The 20567-nt window shown below is 39.2% G+C and overlaps 1 pseudogene; it reads left to right on the plus strand.

The window, feature by feature from the left end:
• Nucleotides 1-5424: 5424 nt before the first annotated feature.
• LOC116460237 (large ribosomal subunit protein eL8-like) lies at nt 5425-6239 on the plus strand (annotated as a pseudogene).
• The last annotated feature ends 14328 nt before the right edge of the window (nt 6240-20567 follow it).

Here is a 20567-nt window from a genome sequence, read left to right on the forward strand (position 1 = left end):
ATCAAATGAGAAAAAAAAAAAAAAACTTTCTTAAAAATGGAGTGAAGGCCATACACCCTCCCCTTCTCCTCCTTTCCTGGTCTCCTCTCCTTCTTTATTATTGATACCTCTCTCTTTGATCTCTGCACTCCTTTGTTTTGGCTTCCCAGGTGCCTAGGGAAAATGGCTAGCAGTGAGTTCTTCAGCTTCCCGGCTCGGGCTCCGCAGCCAGCCCCTCTGGCTCAGCCAGCTGGATCACACTGAATTAGTCAAGTACTTCATTATCTCCCCTCTCTGCACATTTTGCTCCAGGTAATAAATGCCCAAACAAGAGAGCCTTCTGCTGCACTGTCTGTGAAGTTCCAGGGTCTGGGCCAATTCTGCAGATAGGCTCCGTGCCCTGGGAGGGCACCACTTTTCTTCCCTCGCCTGCAGTGTCCCCCAATCTCCGTTTAGTCACAGCGGTTCGCTAACCGTGAGCTGCTGATAACCGGCCGGCCGGCTGGGGAGCCCGGGAGCCCTTGCGGAGGCGTGGGCTGGCTCGAGTGCACAGGCCTGGCCCAGCGGGGGCGCCCGGAGAGCCGGCCCAATTATGATGTTGGGAGGGATGTCGTGATCCTCGGAGGCGGCTCTCGCTAACAGGCAGGGGCCTGGGGGTCCCGAGGCAAGGCCGGTCTCACAATGGACAAGCAAAAATGTAGATCTCTAGCTTTGGTGGGCAAAGCCACAGGGAGAAAATTTTAAAACATAATCAAGTGGCCACCCTTGAAAAGTCAGGTCAGGCTAAATCACGATGTGAACTGTGTGGCCCTGTCCCATTGCTAGTAGATGGCCCGAAATAAGAGGCTCCTTCAGTTTCAGAAATAAGATCCAGGTTGAGCCCTCCAAATGCAAACACATTTTCTCCCTCGATTTTCCTCTGACTTTGGGGTTTTGTAAGGTTTTTTTTGGTTGTTTTTTCTTCCTTCCTGCCCTGAGAACACGTTCAGCTCTGCTCATTGCAGCAGTGAGGCAAACCTCCAAGGCCTTCTTTCTAGTTGGTGACAGGCCAGGTACCTAAACCAGACGGAGCAGAATCAATAGAATTGGGCTTCTTGACCTGCACATTAAAGGGCCTTTTAGGGTGACTGAGATTGCAATGTCACAGAATTGTAAATGCATGTAAGAAAATTTGGCTATAGAGACTAGCACTTTAAAGATAACACTGTCTTCATGTCAATTAAACAGAGAGAATGACCTATAGGGAAAGTTAAAATTCAGGATTGATATGAATCAAGAGATTTTAAAGCAAGAGAAACTTTTTTTACATCCCTGGTACAAGTATTATGGGAAAGTCCACAGAGGAAGAAAGAATATATAGATCAACTCTCATTCATCAAAGCTAACTACTTTAATATCAAAGAATAGGGGAGAAAGGGAGCTCTCAGGCAAAACGGGGGGTCCCCTCCTACTGTACCCCCTGCTCCAAGTCATTAGGAAAAAAGAATGATAGAAAAGAAGCGTCTCTGGCCACCGAGGTCTAGACTGCAGCATTTAGATAAAAATATCAATGGCAAAATACTGCTAAATTAATCCAACTTCTTTTGATTATTGATGTCCTACTGTTTTGTGCCTGAAACAACATACAAGATGCATCAGTCATTTATAAATTATTCATTCAGTTATTTTGGCAGCAGTGTCTTTCCATTTATCAACTGATAAATGTACAGAAGATAAGAAGGGTAATTTTATAGCCTCTTGACATTTACCTTTGACATGATTTTCATATTTAATAAGGGAAAAACACTAATGAAATACGTTTGACAACACCGTAGGCATCATAGATTAACACCAGCAAAAATAAGCCACAGGCACCTGATCTCCCAGCTTTGGCCAGGAGCTCCAGAAACTCACCAGCTCCCTTCAGTTTCCTGCTTGACACACTCCCATCTGTGTCTGTAAACAGAAGTAGATATAATGAGAATTTTTGCTTTTGCTTCCTTGTTTGCTTGGTTCTGAATAGCTCTACTTTGTGACCTAAACAGAAAGAGGCATTGTTTTTATTTTTGGTTTTTGGCAGGGTGGTAGCCTAAACAGTTTTATTTTCTAAAATATATCTACCAGGTAAATTGGATAGGCCTATAGGGATAGCGTATGCCTGGTGATTTTGTTATTCATACCAAAGCAACTCACTTTGAGCATTCATGCCAATTGGCCCTCTTGATTCTTGATAAAAGTTGCAATGGATAATCCCTTCACTATCTACTTCTCCACCATAATCAGGTCTTATTTGTGCCTTAATCTCACCAACCTTCTCACTGGGCTTTCCTTTCCACTTCTCTGATTAGTATTCTATAACTGTGCCATTGACTCACACCCCACAACACACACACACACACACACACACACACACACACACACACAAATACAAAATGTGTGGAGAGATCTGAGAGAAGCAAGGTTATCAAGTGACGCCCTGGGACCTAGATTGTGGGCTGGAACTGTAGCTAGAAAGAGTGGGTTGCTGAAATTGGACTGCTGGCTCTGGCCAATCAGAGGCCAAAAGAGAAGAGTGACAGCAGTTTCTTCATGCACTCCAACCAATTGATATATCTAAATGTTTCCCTTACATCCAAAAGCTTCATCAACAGAATTTTGTAAAAGATCTGAACATATTATGAAAATAATTTAAATAGATTCCAGGAGGGAAATTAGATAGATAGGCAATTTTCATTTGGCTGTTCCCTAGAAGGACCTACAGATATAAAAAGTCCCTTTATCTTAGAGTTACTGGGATACCAGCCAGGAAACCAAAGCAGATTCTCAGAAATAAAACCTCAAAGGGGAATTATCAGGATGACAGAACTAAAGTACCTGACAATGTTTGGAAGCAATGATGTTGTACAAAAATTATTTCACTTACGAGACTATAATTTCCTTGAGAAAACGAACCAAGTTACATTTATGTTAGTGTCCCCATAACCTAACACAATACCAGGCAATTAATAGGTATTCAATAAAAGTATGATTTTTTTTGCATTATAGTTAACATTTATTGAGGATTTGCCATCTGGCAGGTACTATGTTAAAAACTTGGTATAAATGATTTCATTTCATCAGCCTCATAATACTGTCAATATTAGTTTTCAATACTGTGAAGTATTTAGAGGCTAGGGAAATAAAATCTAGGGAGAATAGTTTCCTGGGGTCACACAATAGTAAGTGCCAGAGCTACGATAAAAAATAAAAATAAAAAAATAAAAAACCATAGACCATCTAATGCCAGAACCCATGCTCTTGGCTACATTTGTTGCCTCTTGGGTTGAACAACTAAGACCAGGACCATGAAAGGAGGATGCTTGGTCAAAGTAGGACCACACAAAGCTGGCATCATTTTCATACTAAGTCATTGGGCTAGGGTTCATTAAGTTTTTCACGTTATTATTATCCCAAGGGTCTAAAGCAGGGACTTTCTGGAGGCATATACAAATAAAATGCAGAGGGCAAAGCCAGAGCTTGAATTTTATTTGTATAACGGTAAGAAAAATTTACCCAAACTCAATAAGTAAAATGAGAAACAGAAAAGCGACGTTGAACTCTTTCTTTAATAAAACTCTAAGCTATTTTTTTAAAGCAACAAGCACCAACCCACAATGTAGGGAAGACATGCCAAATGCAATGACAGTCAGCTTGAGAAAGGACACCCTTTACTGCAGATCTCAAGCAAAGCCAACAGCACACACTTCTCCAACCCAAGCGACATACTCTGAAAGGTAAAGCAATGGTCTATGTGCTTTTAACTATCTAGGGCTATATACTATATTAGTTCTAAACTTAGTGGTTTAACTATCATAATTTAATGTCTCACAGTTTCTGTAGGTCAGGAATCTGGACATGGCTTAGCTGGGTCCCCTATTCAGGATCACTCATAAGCTATAATCAATGTGTCAGCCAGGGCTGTAGTCATCTGAAGTCTCAACTAGGGTAGGATCCACTTCCCAGCCCACTCATGTGATTGAGGGCTTTAGTTCCTTGCGGGATATTGAGGCTACTCTCAGTTCCTTGCCATATGGGCCCCTTCACAGGGCAGCGGAAAATATGCTGGCTTTCTTCATTACAGTAAGGAAGAAAACAACAACAATAAAAAAAAAAAGTGGGAACTAGATGGAAGTGACAGTTTTTAAATAATATAATCTTCAAGTGGAATCCATTTATCTATTTTTCTTGGAGGCAAGTCACTAAGTCCAGCCCATGGTCAAGAAGGGATTATACAAGGATGCAAATATCAGGAGGTGAGGATAAGCGGGGCCATCTTAAGTGTTCACTTATTTCATCTTACTTAAAACTAAAGGAACAGGTGTGTGGACTTGCAGTGGGAAATTCCTTGAGCCAGTTAGAACAGAGTCATGAAAAATACAGAATATTGGAATGAGCAGAGAATCTATCAAGTGATATCTGCAGAATGCGTTCTGTGTTTGGCAAATGTGACAAATTGTGTTAATGGCCCAATTCTGCACCCTTGTATCCATGCTCTTCTTCATGTAACTTTTCAGTTACTCTCACTAAAAAGGTACAGGTCCTTTCCTCATCTTTGGGATCTTGGCTCAGCTAAGTCATGTGCTTTAATGATGTGCCAGTTCCAAGACAAATTCTCAAGAGTCCTGTGTATTTCTCCTTACTCTCTTGCACCTCTGCTGTTGCTATGAGAAGGATAAAACTAGGACTAATATGTTGGTCTTAGGGGATAAATGAAAACTATGTAGAGCAAAACCACTCCCAGCCTAGGCCAGCCTAAATCAGCCAACCACTGCCAGCTGTAGACTTAGGAATGAGCCAACTTAAAAATTAACCAACTGATGAATGTGACCAACATGATCACAATAACTAATAAAAGTTTGTTGTTTTTTAAGCCACTAAATTTTGAGATGGTGTGTTATGCTGGAATAAGCAACTCATACAGTATGGGAAAGGAAGGAATATCTGCATTAGGATCATTCTTTTACTAATAATCTCAGCTGGCTTGGAAGAAGTAAATCAAAAGATCTAAAGGAATAACCTATCAAAGCCATAAGAATTTTTGCAAGGCTAAAACATAGTTTTGCCTTCTTTGGAAGATTAGCCTCCTAAAAATACCTGGTCCAGAGAAAATGTGCTTTGTTCCAAGAAAAATGAAAGTCTTTAGTAAAATGAACTAGTGTAAAAATCCCAAAAATATAACATAAAAAAAGAAAGAAGAAAATGCAAATGAAATGGCATATCCCCTCAAAATATTGGCATAAAGCCACTGAAAGCAAGAAAAAATATATAAGTATAAATTTTGAAAATGTAACAAATCCATTGCCCCTACAAACAAGAGCTCAAGTAATATGCAACGATCAGTGAATGTACAGGGGACTAACATAATTAGTCAAACCATGAGCTTGAAGAGCTAAGGGAAGAAGTCAGACAAAAAAGGTAGTGGAGCTCCTCCCGCCGCCCAAGATGCCAAAAGGAAAGAAGGCCAAGGGGAAGAAGGTGGCTCCGGCCCCTGTTGTCACAAAGAAGCAGGAGGTCAAGCAAGTGGTGAATCTCCTGTTTGAGAAAAGGCCTAAGAATTTTGACATTGGACAGGACATCCAGCCAAAAGAGACCTCACCCACTTTGTGAAATGACCCCGCTATATCAGGTTGCAGCGGCAGAGAGCCATCCTCTATAGGCAGCTGGAAGTGTCTCCTGTGATTAACCAGTTCACCCAAGCTCTGGACCACCAAACAGCTACTCAGCTGCTTAAGCTGGCCTACATGTACAGAACAGAGACAAAGCAAGAGAAGAAGCAGAGGCTGTTGGCCCGGGCCGAAAAGAAAGCTGCTGGCAAAGGGGACGTCCCCACTAAGAGACCATCTGTCCTTTGAGCAGGAGTTAACACCATCACCACCTTGGTGGAGAATAAGAAAGCTCAGCTGGTGGTGACTGCACATGATGTGCATCCCATTGAGCTGGTGGGCTTCTTACCTGCCCTGTGTTGTAAAACGTGGGTCCCTTACTGCATTATCAAGGGGAAGGCAAGACTGGGACATCTAGTCCACAGGAAGACCTGCGCCACTGTCACCTCCACACAGGTTAACTCGGAAGACAAAGGCACTTTGGCTAAGCTGGTGGAAGCTATCAGGACCAATTACAATGACAGATATGATGAGATCCACTGTCACTGGGGAGGCAATGTCCTGGGTCCCAAGTCTGTGGCTCACGTTGACAAGCTCAAAAAGGCAAAGGCTAGAGAACTTGCCACTAAACTGGGTTAAATGTACACTGCTGAGTTTTCTGTACTTAAAAATAATTAAAATAATACAAATTTTCCTTTAAAAAACGGTGGTGGAGAAATGAAGTTTACGCTACAAGTAATATAAAAGAGAACCAATGATACTGAAAGTATAATGGGGACGTGGATGACAGGAATGAGGAAAAGCAAACAAAATGAGATGGGACTAAACAGGCTTAAAATGTTAAAGAGAAAATGATTGGCAAGTAAGACAGATGCAGAAAACATAATAGCTGTATAATGTTTGTCCCTGTAGAAGTAAAATAATAAAACAGAAAAAATAAAGATATAATTCAAGAAAAGTTGCCAAAATTATAAAAGATTTGAATTTATAGAAAAAAGGACACACTATATCAAAGGAAAAATTATTATAGAAAAATCAAAATATTGGGCCGGGCACGGTGGCTCACGCCTGTAATCCCAGCACTTTGGGAGGCTGAGGCAGGCAGATCACAAGGTCAGGAAATCAAGACCATCCTGGCCAATATGGTGAAACCCCGTCTCTACTAAAAATACAAAAAAATTAGCCAGGCGTGGTGGCGGGTGACTGTAGTCCCGGCTACTTGGGAGGCTGAGGCAGGAGAATGGTATAAACCTGGGAAGCAGAGCTTACAGTGAGCCGAGATTGTGCCACTGCACTCCAGCCTGGGCAACAGAGCAAGACTCTGTCTCAAAAAAAAAGAAAAAGAAAAATCAAATTATTCTCTTTGAGACATCCCAGAAAGTTACTAAACTTCAAAGGCAAAAAAAGAATAATCTGGGGATCAAGACAAAAGATCAAGTATTTAGAGGAAGAAAAAAATGCTAGTCTCAAAGTTCAGAAAAATCAATGCCAGAAGACAGAGGAGCAGTGCCTACAAGACCCTCTAGGAAAGAACACGTGACTGAGGTTTAAACCCAGACAGACTGTTATTTACCAGTCACTTTTTCAGATACAAAAAGATTTTAAATCTCAGTAGCTTTATTAAGAAACTGTCAGAAAAGTAACTTCAGACAACCAAGAAAGAAATGGAGTCACTATGGCTAAAGAACTGGCAGGGAGGATTTTAAAACATAGAGCTGCATGACCAAGACTTGAACGAATATGAGACTTGTAAAGAACAGACTTTTATAACTTTAAACTCTGACAATGTAGAAATTATATTTTTAATTATTTTTTCTTTTTCTTTTTTTTTTTTAAAGAAACGTGGTTTCACTTTGTTGCCCAGGTTGGTCTCGAAACTCTGAGGTCAACCAATCCACCCACCCTGGCCTCCAAAAATGCCAAGTGAGCCACTTCATCTCCCAAAATGCTGGTGAGCCACTGTGCCCAGCCAGTATGATTTTTTTTTATATTGAGGTGAGAGGAAAAAAAGTAAAAGGGAATATAGGTTTGCTTATTTCTTCTTAAAAAATTGTTTTAATAGCCTGGGTCAAATGAGGCAATTTAAACCTGACATATCAAATAACAAAGCAATAACTGCACTTAGAGATATAAATATAATTTTTTTAAATAATATAAACAATTAAAATTGGATGATAGGAGGAAGTACGTAAAACAAACAAATTAATTTTCAATTGCTTGTATTAGAGAGTTGATAGATACTCTCTTGAAGAACAGAAGATTAAGTGTATTATATAATCTTATAGTTATCAAATAATTACTAGGACAAAAATTAAAACTTTTAAAATTATTATAAGAGGCAAAGAAAGCAGAGCATGAGATGAAATAATTAAAAAGAAACAATAACAGATAGCTTGGCATACTGTATAAGAGAATTTAGAAATAAAACTCACTAGAAAACAAACCGTCATCTGAAATATTAAAACTCTCTAGTAAACAACTCAGAAAAGAATAAGATCAAACCAGAAATTATGGAATATTTAGAAAATGATGGAAATGAATCATTACATATCGCCTAAGAGATATTGTCCAATCATGCTTAATGCAGAAACATTAGATGCAGTCTTACTAAAGACAGGAACAAGATGCACATGTCCTCATCATCACTGTTAGTACACATTGTTCTGAAAGTACTAGTCACTGCATTTATTGTTTAAAGACAATACTTACCTCTAAACACATAGGAGAAACAATTGAAAAACCACAATGGCAAAAAAATTTAGGAAGGTGCCTCCAGTACAAAATCATTCTCCTTCCTATATAAAAACAAACAACCAATAAGAATATGAACTGAACGGGGAAGAAACATTTATTATAGCAATAAAAGAATAAAATACATAGGAACAATAGACTTTTTTCACCAATAAACAATTAGCATAAGAAGAAAACTTTTAAATTCTATTGAGGGACATGGAAGAACATTTAAATAAAGAAGCTTCTCTTAGGATAGCAGCAGCCAACACCAAAAATATATTCGTTCTTCCTGAGATAATAAATTTAACACAATCTTTGTAAAAATTCCAGAAAATTGTATTGGTGGAAAAAAATTGTAGAAAATATGTTTTAAATTTAAATAAAAAGAAAAATGGAGATTTTTGAGGCAAATTCTGTGAATGAAGAATAATAAAGGGGTGATGAAGTCTAACATAAATTTCAGTAGGCTATAATAATTCAAGTGGATAAATATTGCAAACAGGATAAAAAGCTCAGAAGTAGATCCAATATACACAAAAGTTGGCATTCCAAACTTATAAGCAGACAATAAATAATTCAGAAAATAGTTTGTGAACAACCGGAAACCCTGTGGAAAGAACGGAGTTGGGAAAATAGCTATCTCCCAACTTATATCAAAATAAATTCCAAATGGACAGAGGTTTAAACTGTACAATATAAAACCATCAACCTAAGAGCAAGGTTTTATAATAATGGACTAGGGAAGGTCCTTCTAAATATGACCTAAAATTCAAAAGCAATAGAACGTTCATTGAAATGTATAAAAATAAAACTTTCCTGACTGGAAATAAGCCCTGTAACAAAATCAAAAGACTAATTACAAAACTGGGGGTGAGGGAGGAGTAGGGAATGCAACTAATATCACAAACACAGGCCGATGGCTATAATAAATAAACAGTTCTGACATATCAATAAAAGAAACAGAGAAACTAGGCAAAAAGATACATATTCACAAACATACATATATTGTACATATTTACATATATGTATACGAGTGTGTATGCACAAAAACATGCATATACATATGGGAGATTCACAGAAAAAGGAACTAAAAATGTCTCTTAATCACATGGAAAGATGTTCAACTTCATTCATAATAAGAAATAAAAATTAGAACTTAACTAAAAGAACTTAACCGTTTTAACCTATGAGATTAGCAAAGATTAGATAGTTCAGTAACAGTGTGTTATCGTATGTACACAGAGGTACTTTCCTAGAAAAGTGAAAAAATTGTCCGACCACCATACTAATCACCCTTATTTGATCATCAGACATTATATATACTACAGCATCACTATGTACCCTATAAACGTGTACAGTTATTATGTGTCAATCAAAACATTAAAAATGTTTTTAAAATTTTTAAAGCATGGATTACTCATGCTATTATCTTACATTAGTTTGGGCTACTTTTAAGCTTCATAGAAATGGAATCTTGCAGTTCCTACACTCTTGTCGCCAGCTTCTTTTACTCATCACATTGACTGTGATGTATCCGTGTCACTTTATATCATGGGTTTTGTTCTTTTCATTCCATGATATGAATCTACCACAATTTATTTATCCAGTCAACGGTGAGTGGACTTTTCAGTTGTTTCCAGTTTGAAGCTGTGAGGAATAATGCTACTATAAATAGTCTTGTACAAGTCTTTTGGTGCTCTACACGGCGATGGTTAAACTAGTGATAGCTAAAGAGTTGTGGAGATAGCGGGATAGACTACAGATATTAAGAAGGGTGAAGGTAAATAGCCCTAAATTATATGCAAATGCTCTTCATTGCTCAAATATAATAACAATAGCAATAAGTCCAAAAAGTTTTACCCTCAATGGTATTTATCACTTTCAGCCTTGGTTTCATAGAACAGCACATAGTTTTTTAACAAGCATAAGCTAAAAAAAAAAGTGCCACTTAATTAGCTTCACAAATGGTTGCCTTGCTGTTTTCTACTTCTTTTAGGGTGGATTTGGTCTGTATGTATTCAGTCCTGAACTTCAGCAATATAAATGACCATGCTTGCCCTTATCCACCTTCTTACAATATATGACTGACAGGGACATACCAAGATGGAGGACTAAGGATTTGTTAGGAATGTGAATTCACAGACTGGAAGGCAGAGGGCAAAAATCATCTTAAATCTTTGTTTAAAATACTTTCATTTTAAAATGCTACTCTAAATTGTTTTGTTTTGTTTTGTTTGAGGCGGAGAATCTCTCTGTCACCAGGCTGGAGTGCGGTGGCGTGATCTCAGCTCACTGCAATGTCCGGCTCCCGGGTTCAAGCGATTCTCCTGCCCCAGCCTCCCCAGTAGCTGGGACTACAGTTGCACGCCACCATGCCCAGCTAATTTTTGTATATTTAGTAGAGACGGGGTTTCACCACGTTGGCCAGAATGGTCTCAATCTGCTGACCTCGTGATCTGCCCGCCTTAGCTTCCCAAAGTGCTGGGATTACAGGCGTGAGCCACCACACCCGGCCTAAACTGTATTTTTTTATAATAACATAAGCTTTAAACTAAGACTGATCTGCAGAGGTCTTAACATAAAGGTGTTTGTTTCTGAAGAAGAAAACTTTGCTTCTGAAAAAGTTATTATATGACATTTCCAATGCAAATAATACCTAGACACAGAAAACAGCTGCAAAAAATGTCATATATTTAATTTCTTAAATAGCATTTAAAGGAAGAAAAGCAAAGTATTATCACATTCTGATTGGAGAAAAGTAATTGCATGGGTATCAATACTGGAGAGTAGCAGTACCCCATTAGTGCCTGTAATTTTTATTTCTTGATTCTGCTGTAGAAATGCGTTTCGTAGGTACGCTAGACACCAGAAAGACTTGTCATACTGTGGAAAGTGGGAACTACTGAGAAAATAAATAGTCAAAGTGCCTAGAAACTGCTACTAGGACAAGAAAAATGCACAGGAGTTTCCAGAGATAGAAAGCCAGAGAGTATTTAAATGGACAATGCCCCAACATGATGTAGGTAGAAGTGTTTAAATTTTAGGTTAAGAATTGAGGTAAGTAAAGGCCGGGCGCGGTGGCTCATGCCTGTAATCCCACCATTTTGGGAGGCCGAGGCGGGCAGATCATAAGGTCAAGAGATCAAGACCATCCTGGCCAACATGGCAAAACCCCATTTCTACTAAAAATACAAAACTTAGCCAGGTGTGGTGGCATGTGCTTGTAGTCCCGGCTATTTGGAAGGCTGAGGCAGGAGGATTGCTTGAACCTGAGAGGTGGAGGTTGCAGTGAGCTGAAATTGTGCCACTGCACACCAGCCTGGTGACAGAGTGAGACTCCATCTCAAAAAAAAAAAAAAAAGAGAATTTAGGTAAGTAAGAAAGCAAGTTTCTCATTAAGTTCAAGTATCAAATCAGGATTGGCTTAAGTTAAGGTTTACTGAGAAAGATACTAAGTCGTGTTTATTTTTTGAAATTTCCCTGTACATGTGTCACTTCAAATCACATTTGGTGATATTGGTCATTTAGCCATCGGAGAGAAACTCATTGTGTAGTGGAAAGAATAAGAAAGAACTGTCAAACTTCACTAAAAAACAACTTTATAGCTGAGGGAAGGTGATTAAACGTTCCTGAGCCTCAGTTTTCCAATCTGTAAAATGAGAATAAAAAGAAATGGAATGGGCTAGGCACGGTGGCTCACGCTTGCCATCCCAGCACTTTGGGTGGCTGAGGTGAGAGGATTGCTTGAGGCCAGGAGTTCGAGACCAGCCTGGGCAACATAGTGGGACCCTGTCTCTACTCAAATAAATAAATAAATAAATGGAGTTGTTTTGAAGATTTTAAAACTGAGTATATAAAAGTCACAGTAAGTATTTCCTTTTTTTTTTTTTTTTTATTATTTGTTTTTTGAGATGGAGTCTCGCTCTGTCACCCAGGCTGGAGTGCAAGTGGCGCAATCTCGGCTCACTGCAACTTCCACCTCCCGGGTTCAAGCAATTCTCCTGCAGCAGCCTCCTGAGTAGCTGAGACTACAGGCCTGTGCCACCATGCCCGGCTAATTTTTTGTATTTTTAGTAGAGATGGGGTTTCACCATGTTAGCCAGGATGGTCTTGATCTCCTGACCTCGTGATCCACCCGCCTCGGCCTCCCAAAGTGCTGGGATTACAGGCGTGAGCCACCACACCTGGGCTCTTTCTTTTATTTAATAAAGTTATCTTATTGACCTCAAAATATAGAACAAGAAGGAAGGCACTTTCAGGGCTTTGTTTTCTGTCTTTCTCTCCTTTCCTGCTCCGTCTCTCTTCCCTGGTAGGTAAGTCCAAGTGTCCAGGTGCCTAGCACTATAATATGACAGCTGCCTTAATTATAACTTTGGTTTTTTTGAGTGTGAAACAAATACCATGAAAGCTGGCTCAGAAACAAAACTTTAAAAATGACAGTGGGAGCAAAAATTATTCTAGCACTTCCTGGTGAATACACACTGTTTAGAAAGGGGTTACTCTTGAAGGAACAATGGTGTGTGGCTATGCCAGGTACTCAGCATCGAAGAGTAAGATCAAATTATGTAAAAACATACAAAATAACTCTCCTTAAATGAGAAAAGTTTGCGTGTGTGTGTTTCACCTATGAAGTCAATGAGTTTAAAAATTATGACCTACTTCTTAGATAATAAATTTTAGCCTTTAAAAATGGCCTCCTCCCACCTAAATGAACTGTAGTATATAATCACATTTTCTGACCTTAAACGTATGGAAATGATAGTTTTTAACAAATCCTTATTTAAATGGATTGTTCTTTTCCCTAAGCATGATGTCAGTCAAATGAAAGAAGAAAATCTCCATCTACCTAATTGTTACCACCCAAACTTAGTAAGGTGGTCCTGAATTTGAGTCACAATGCTTTAGACTTTTCTTGACATCTAATTTGTATTGTACCAAATAAATTAAGTCTACATGCATTAAGATATCACCCAACTATTTAAATAAGTTCATTTACAAAGGGCTTCTTTTTGATTGCAAACCAAATTTATCAAATTCTCCCTGGTATCTGTACCTTGTCACAGTTTCTCTATTTCTCCTGTTGGGGCCACCAGCCTCTCAGTTACCTAGGATTCCCTCGATTCTTCCCTTTTTCTTGCATTATAAGAGCAATGAGCTACCAAGTCAAACCAGCTGTACCAATGAAAGAGGTCTACGTCCAACTGCACCTCTTTCTTCTCACTACCACAGAAATACATTAGACTTGCATCACCTTCTGGCTTGTACCATTTAAAACAGTTTTTTTTTGCTAGGAGTTCTGCCTCAAGTCTTTTGCCAACTCCAAGTCATCCCATCATCTCTAGATTGTAACCCCTAAAGCATAATACTGAATTAATGGCTCCCTTACACTCATTCATTCAAAACACCTTCATGACACCAACTGGACTCCTCAAGACACTTTAATGGCACCTAAATAAGTATTTAATGTCCACAATTAGCCAACTTAATTCTACATTTTCCGACTTTTCTCCATACTGTGCTGCCCTTTTCTTAACCCAATGTTGAGTCAAACTAACTGCCCCACATGGGGAATCTACGTGGTACCTTTCCTCCTTCTTCTACCCGTGCTGCTTCTTTCATTTCCTCCTTTCTTTCCACCTTTCCTCACCAGTTGAAATCCTCGTTATGCTTCAAAATTAATATTGTAAAGGATTGCCTCTTCTCTGGAGTTAGGAATAACTTTGCCTTCCTTTGAGCTTTCATGGCACACTGGATTTCTCTTTTCAGACTCACTCATTCATTAGTTATTTATGTACATATCTATATTTTCCTATTATACATAGGTATGCTCCTCAGAGTCAAGATATGCCTACCAGGAGATAATTCTCCATTAGTTTTATGCTTCTGCATGTCTTCCAAGCAGAGGTTCTGGCTGCATTGGTTTCAGACTGTCTTTTCAAGGATGTTTACAGAGCAAATAATCTTGGAAGATAGAGGTAATGTCTCCCTTCAGAGCAAAGGCAGGTCTGCTTATGGTTCACAGCAATAAAGATTATACCTTCCTTCATGCTTACTGATTCTAATAAAATATCTAGTCTGTCTAAGCTCAGAGTTCCTTCCCCAAAGCACACCCTACTCCATGTGCAGATCCCATCTAGCCCTCTTCACATCACACTTTGAGAAATGGCACTCAGGAAATCATCACAAATGCAGATACTCTGGGTTTTGCTTTTGTAAATAATAAAGTCTTTTGTCTCTGATCCAGGAGTCTCATGTCTTCTGCCAGCACTCCTGAAACTGTGATAGAGAGACTCTAAAGAGGCCCCATGATTCCCACCTCCTGATATTCACGCCCTGGGTGACTAGCCTCCTGTTGAGTCTGAAGAGGACCTGTGACTTGTTTCTATCAGGCAGCATATAGCAAAGGTTGTAGGATGTATGTGACTACACATACTTGATTACATTATAGATCGTTGTAACATCTATCTTGCGAGGAGACTCTTTTTCCCCTTACTGGCCCTTAGGAAGCAAGTGGCTATGTTGGGAAGGCCAACGTGGCAAAGACCTAAAAGCAGTTTTTAGCCAAGAGCCGTCAACAAACTGAAGCCCCAGTACACAGCCTGCAAAAAGAAACTAAATTCTTCCAGCAAGTACGTGCACTTGGAAGCAAATCCTTTTCTAGTCAAGCCATAGATGAGAACCCAGTCCTGACTAACATCTTGATTGCAGCCTTGCTGAGGACCCAGCTAAGCCGTGCTTGAATTCCTGACTTACAGAAACTATGAAATAATTGAGGGGTATTATTTAAGCTGCTAAATGTTTCATAACATAGTTACTAAACAATACATAATTAATACAGAGACAAACTTGGTAATTTTTTTGCAAGTAGGGTGAAATCTCAGACCCTTCATAGTTCTTAGCAGTTTTGGCAGCAAGGATGGGATGCTGACAGACACATGGCTTTCAGGAAGGAGAAAGATAAGGGCCTTGTAGACTAATTAATGGACTTTGAGGGTAATCCATGGGAATTATCGGTAAACATGTTGACCACATTATATGGTTAACTGGGCAATAAGTGGTTCTCCATTTTATTGCCTGTTAATGAGGAGGAATTTTCCTTAATTCCCCAACTTAATGGGTTCAGGCCAAGTCCCAAGAAGCAGACTCAGACTGCTAGCTGGGCAGTACCCTGGTTGTTTCTAACTCTCCCCCAAGAAGGGGAACTTTCTTACCAATCCAGCAGCCAGCCTCAAGTCTATCCCATGGTAACAATTAATGGTAGATTTATCCTAGAGGAGGCAGAAGGTGCTGTCTTCTTTCAGACAACAGTTACAGAGACATCCATTTATAGTGTGTATACAAGGTGGGAAATTTTCAACAATCATGGGCAGACACTAACAGCATTGTGGTCCTACCTGGAAAATACCAGCTATCTCTTTAGGGAAAATGTTACTCTTCACTCCATTGCCTGAAACAAAACTGTTGTTCAATGGAACTCCTGAACCTGGGCCTGGACCTGGTTCACACATAGCTGAGCTAAATTGAAACCAACAGTGTCTGTTGAGTCGCTGCAACTGTCTAGCCTTAGTGACAGCTATGCACAACCAAAAATGCAGATGTCTGCTCAAATCAGTGAATAGAACTCAAGTCCATTCTCACTATTCTGCCCACTACTCCCCTCAATAAACTATGTTAAATTTTGACTGGCTTTTGTACTAGGACCAATGGTCTAATTGTTTGTTCTGCCACTTGAAAACTGTAGGCTGGCAGATGAAAGATACCCTTATTTTGCTTCATGAAATGAAAAAAAAAAAAATTACAACTGATAATGAAATCTTCTGGGTTACTCACACATGAGTCCAGGGTAAAGGCCTATTCTGTGATGGAACTAGCTGGAATCAAATTGCTGATTGAGTTTGTACCACCCGGACTGCCACTGGTACTGTCTGGCTCTGTCCTTATACTGAATACGGCAATACATGCCCCATCATAGACTAAGTAAAAAGTAAAGGACCATATGTTTTTTGATGCTGAGTTATCATGACAAGCCAGACTTCTGACTCTTGCCAAGTCAACCCATTTATTTTACAGTGAGTGAGGCAACATAACACAGGGTATGGCTGCCATCCACTCCTGGAAAATAAAGCACATCAGACTTTCAATCCCTTCTCAGAGCTATCAGTGGTACCTCACTGCTACTGACATTTTGGGGGGATGATGGTGTTACTTTTCCAGTCTGATCAGCAGAATCTAGCCACAATATTGTGGCTCTTGAAACTAAAAGGAGTCACAGTGTTTTTGGTTCTCTGGAGCATTTGCATTCTAATACGCCTTTATTACCAAAGCCACTCAACAAGCTAATAGTCAAGATAGTCTTGAAAATAATAGAGCAATCATCCAGCGATTAGTTGAACTTAACAGCTGAGTATCGTCAAAGAAAGAGGCTCTCAAAAATAGGCCAAAACCACTGTCAGTGCAGGGTAACTGTGGGCATATCCAAGGCTGCGTTCACTGAGGATAAATGTCAGAGGGGTTATATTGCAGGGAGACTCCATAAAAAATAATCCAGCTATCACTTAAAAAATAAACAAGAAAATAAAAATAACAAGCCCAGGGGGAGAGAGGGAAGGATAGAGCACCAGCATCCACAGTTGCTCTATTATCAAAACTGCTTGGTGTCCAACAAAAAAATTACAAGCTATGCAAAGAAACAGGAAGGTAGTACACCCGGAAAAAAGCAGACGACAGAAGTTGCTTGTGAGAGAAACTAGATATTGGATCTAACAGAAAAAGCCTTCAAGGTAGCCATTATAAATATACACAAAAACCTAAAGGAAACCATAATTAAAGACATGAAAGAATGATTACTATGGACATTTGTGGACGATGTCATATGAAATAGAGAATACCAGTAAAGAGGTAGAAATTATGTATATATTTAAAAAGCCAAATGGAAATTCTGAAGTTGAAAATACAGTAACCAAGATTTAAAAATCACCAGAGGAGCTTAAGAGTAGGCAGGGCGGGGTGGCTCATGCTTGTAATCCCAGCACTTTGGGAGGCCGAGACGGGCAGATCACGAGGTCAGGAGATCGAGACCACAGTGAAACCCCGTCTCTACTAAAAAAAAAAAAAAAAAAGAGTAGATCTGAGAAGCAAAAGAAATAATTAACAAACATGAAGATGTATCAGTAGATGGTATGAAATCCAAATTATTAAGGCGCAGTGGCTCACACCTGTAATCCCAGCATTTTGGGATGCCAAGGTGGGCAGATTGCCTGAGGTCAGGTGTTCAAGACCAGTCTGGCCAACATGGTGAAACCCCATCTCTACTAAAAATCTTTATTTAGCCAGGCGTGGTGGTGTGAACCTGTAATCACAGCTACTCAGGAAGCTGAGGCAGGGGAATTGCTTGAACCAGGGACGTGGAGGTTGCAGTGAGCTGAGATCACGCCGCTGCACTCCAGCCTGGGCGACAGCTGAAATCACGCCACTGCGCTCCAGCCCGGGGGACAGAGTGAGACTCCATCTCAAAAAAAAAAAAAAAAAATTAGAAAAATAAAGATAGACTTAGAGAACTGTAAGACATTATTAAGCACATCTACATATCCATACTGGGAGTACCAGAAGGAGAGACAAAAAAAGAAATTAGTAGAAAAAATATGGGAATAAATAATGACTGACAACTTACCAAATGTATGGAAAAGCAATAATCTACACATCTAGGAAACTCAACAACCTCCAAGTTGAATAAACACAAAGAGATTCAGAAGCAGTCTCATCATAGTAAAAATACTGAAAATCAAACACAAGGAGAAACTCTTAAAAGCATTTAGAGAAAAACAATTTGTCACTTACAAATAAGCCCCAATAAGATTAACAACTGACTCATCAGCAGAAGCAATGGAAACCATAGGATAATATATTCAAAGTGGTAAAGGAAAAAACTATGCAGCAAGTTACTCTTCAAAACTGAAAGAAAACTGAAAACATTCCCAGACAAATAAAAACTAAAAAAAAAAATTGTTGCTAACAGAGCTGCTATATAAGAAATACTAAAAGAAGTTCATCAGGCTGATGTGACCACAGATAGTAATTAGAATCCATACAAAAAAAAGAGCACCGGTAAAGACAATCATGTAATCAAAAAACCCATATAAATGCATATTTTTTCTACTTTCTTCGCTTATTTTAAAAATAAGTATACAGAACACTATGTATATAATGTGTTATTGGGCCTATAATATATAGAAATGCAATATATTTGCCAAAAACAGCACAAAGGAGATAGATAGGTACAAAGCTGCATTGGGCTAAGAAAATGGCTCCAGATGATAACTCGCATTCAGAATAACAAATGAAGAGGACCAGAAACAATAAATACAAAGCTAATATAATAAAAGCTGCAAATATAAACTTGCCTTCTTTTCTTCTCTTAGCTCCTTTGAAAGAAAAAATTATATAAAGTAATAATTATAGCAGTCCTTTTGAATTTGTAACTTGTGTGGATTTAATAATTATAACAATACCACAAAAAGGGGAAAAGAAAAATAGATGTAATATATATAACAAAATACCATAAGAAGAAAAAGGAATGATATTTCTATATCTCACTTGAATTAATTTAGTATAAATCTGAAGCTGATTGTGATAAGTTAAGATCTATATTGTAAGCAAGAATAACCATTAAAAATTTTCAAAAATAATTAGTGAAAAAATTCTTAAAGAAATTAAAATGCTACATTAGAAAATATTAGCTCAATGCAAAAGAAAGCAGTAAAGGAAAATCAGTGGTCTAGTTGCATGGTACCTCCACCTCCTGGGTTCAAGCAATTCTCCTGCCTCAGCCTCCCCAGCAGCTGGGAGTACAGGTGTCTGCCACCATGCCCGGCTAGTTGTGTCTGCCACCATGCCCGGCTAGTTTTTGTATTTTTAGTAGAGACGGGGTTTCACTATGTTGGCTAGACCATGCAACTAGCTCTTATGCTAGATTCCATTTGTTCAGAATGAATAAAATAGAACCAAGATCCTCCCTCTGCCTTGCTCACTGATAACCCTCCTGGCTTGGGGTGAGAGAAGAGACGTCGCCACAGTCAAATCACATCGCTCTCAGGGAAGCAGCCCGTGTTCCTTTGAACATTCATGAATGGCCCTTTTCTCCCTTTCCCTTTCCGGTTGTCCCCAGACTTTCTGTGTCAAGAACCTGAGAGCTGTTCAGAAGGGAAGAAGGGACACAGAGGTGCTCTTGCATTTCTTCCCAGAGGTGCTGAAATTAATCCCTTATCTGTCCTGGGCAAGCATCCTGAGGTTTCCTTAATTAACATTTGTCAGACTCTTTCGAAGGAAAGGTGCCAGGTGGTGATTACAGTAGCTTATCTCACCCTCTTTGGTTGGTAAATCAGCTTAGAACTTCCTCATGAAACTTGGGGTATCAAGCAACCCTCCTTAAAAGGAACTAATCCCCTTACCAATGATTTCCAATTCTAGGGTCTATAGGAAGCAGATACAATGAAAATTTGAGGCAAAAATGTACTCACTATTCAAACTTGATTATAGTGACATCATTTTCATACTTCAAAATCAAATTCCCAAATCAGGCCCTGCAAATCCTCTCCATTTTTTCACTGTTACTCTGTTTCTATTTGGACTATTCCCATTTCCATGAGCAATACTGCCTCAGAAATAAAACATACACTATAACTTGGCTTTTGGGTTCCACCTTTAAGACGTGTGAGCATCGTGTTCTTACTGTTAACTTACAATTGAGGATTCTTCTCTCACACTTGTTGATTTTACCAATGTGTGTGAGGGTGCCCGTGAAATCAGCATTCCAGCACCAACTATTTGTTACCAGAAAACTAATAATCAAATCAAGTAAGTGAATCACCGAGCCCCAGAGCCTGCCTCATTCTTTTGCAATAAGGATCGCACCTCATTTCCTTCTGGAACTTGATTACAACAAGCAAGGATCCAAAAAGGGCTGAGGCCTAAAGATCACCCTTAACAACTTGGAGAGCTCAACATTGTGAAGCTCACCTACCGATATGTTGCTGTTAACTCAAAGAATGGAAAAGGAGATGGAAGTTTTAAGGTTCCCCAGACTTGCAGAAATCTGTACAAACCAGGCTAAAGAGCTAAGTAAAGAAAAAGCTTTTTTAGACCTCTGACGTCTACTTGGAAGTTTTCAGATACTGTAGTTAAGACCAAAGAACAAGTCTTGGGCCCGTCTAACCCTGACCAAAATTGATTTTCTGT

The sequence above is a fragment of the Hylobates moloch genome, unplaced genomic scaffold (genome assembly GCF_009828535.3).
Source record: "Hylobates moloch isolate HMO894 unplaced genomic scaffold, HMol_V3 SCAFFOLD_20, whole genome shotgun sequence".
In the NCBI taxonomy this organism is placed as follows: domain Eukaryota; kingdom Metazoa; phylum Chordata; class Mammalia; order Primates; family Hylobatidae; genus Hylobates; species Hylobates moloch.